Here is a 2,137-nt window from a genome sequence, read left to right on the forward strand (position 1 = left end):
TGTGTCCCAACAGGGTAAGAAGGATTCCTTGACTCCTGAACTGTTCCAATTTGAAATCCGAATTGGTCATACGGTGCCAGCATCTTTGAATTCAAGAACCGGAGATACGGATCAACACTTATCCATTCAGCTTTAACAAGAAATTCTCCTTCTTTAAGTGGAGGGAGTTCATATTCTACGAGATCAAAATCCTCGCGTTTTGGAACTCCTTGAAAATTTTTATTTACTACGTACTTTCTTGCTTTCACCATGGTCGAATAGTAGATACTTTGAAGTTCTTGAATTGTTCTGAAAACAAAATGGAATATTGTTCGTTACTTGTGCAATGGATGGATCGTGGAAGTGATTAATTCTAATTTATTTTGTGCTAAAGTCATTTCTTGTTTGTGAGAAAAAGTTTCTTGTTGTGGAAAAGGTACCGTATTGAGCTTGTGATTGAATTACATTTTTATTTTAAATAATATAGGACAACTTACTAACTGATTATAGATTTTCAGTCGGCCAGCGTTAACTGTATTTTGATATTTATAAATGGAAACTTATAGAACATAAACAACGCTCACATTGGACTGTATAAACTTACAAATGGCCTTTTGTATTAAAAGTAAACGTTCTGTTTAGAAATAAAAGACTTTTAAACGGATTTTAAACGCGATTTATTCATTATATTATTAATCCGACGTTTCGAACACTTTGCAGCGAGCGTTGTGCGTGACCCCAATAATATAATGTATAATCGCGTTTAAAATCCGTTTAAAAGTCTTTTATTTCTAAACAGCCCGTTTGTTACTTTATACAGTCCAATGTGAGCGTTGTTTATATTCTATAAGTTTTATTTATAAATATCAAAATACAGTTAACGCTGGCCGACTGAAAATCTATAATCAGCTAGTAAGTTGTCCTATATTATTTAAAACAAAAATGTAATGCAATCATGAGCTCAATACGGTACCTTTTCCACAACAAGAAACTTATTTTACAATACTCGCGTAAAATCAAACACAAGAAAATAAACTTTCTGTTATGTGAATAGTTGGATTTATTTTAAACTTAGCCTCGACTCGGCTTCTTTGGTCATCCTTATATTATAGCATAAGATATAAGATATAGAATATAGCATAAGTCAATATAGCTTTTTGTCACTGAAATGATGTTGAAAATCTATGAAGTTCTATTCAAGTTATACATTATAATCACACAAGCAATCATACAGAAATCGTAAAATGAGCGTGTGTTTCAGCCCGATAGTATCCGGCAAACAAGTGTTTTTCGTTTCTGATGTATTTATCGTTTTATTGAATATCCAGATATGGAAAATGTTAAAATTAAATAAAATATTGCTAGGGTGGAGCTGTATATTTAAAAAGTTATAATATTGTTAAATAATTTAGTTTTTGAGGATACACAAGGTAACGATAAGCTCCTTAACAGAGAAAGAATGAACAATATTAATCACGAGAAATATTGCTTTATATATATAATGAATCTATATAATTCGCTGCCAATAGCTTTTCAAAATATGTTACACCAAATTATTAAAAAGAAAAATACCCAAAAATAATAACACTCCGACAAAGCGTATTAAAAAAAATCGTAATGAATTGACTAACCTCAATAAAGCACTGTATCGACTGTTCACGATGACATATAAACTTCAATTCTCTTGATTAACTTCTTGCCTACGTAAGTGCTCACATTAAGGCTATTTCAATGACTAACAATATTCGATGATAATCCTTGCTTTATGTACGATGTCATTGTTACGTCTATCATTTGCCCAAAGATTACTGTTCACATACGTTATGCATGTATGTGTTAGCCAATGAGCTGTTGTGGAGCACACTAAGCGGGGTTGGGAGGGGAATTAAAACAATTTATGTAATAAGATTTTTAAGGATACGAAAGTGTGCAATAATCTAAATATATATAACTCAACGGTGACTGACTGACACAGTGATGTATCAACGGAGACAATATTGAAAAAACTGTTTTAACATGGACAATAGTCATGCAGAGATTTAACAATATTATTTCACTCTATCCCTTATATATTACTTCAAACAGGGAAAGCCATAAAAATGTCAATTAAATGCTACTAACGGGTGATTAAAAGGTAATATTTTGAAGACTAAATAGA

The sequence above is a fragment of the Zerene cesonia genome, chromosome 15 (genome assembly GCF_012273895.1).
Source record: "Zerene cesonia ecotype Mississippi chromosome 15, Zerene_cesonia_1.1, whole genome shotgun sequence".
Taxonomy (NCBI): Eukaryota; Metazoa; Arthropoda; class Insecta; order Lepidoptera; family Pieridae; genus Zerene; species Zerene cesonia.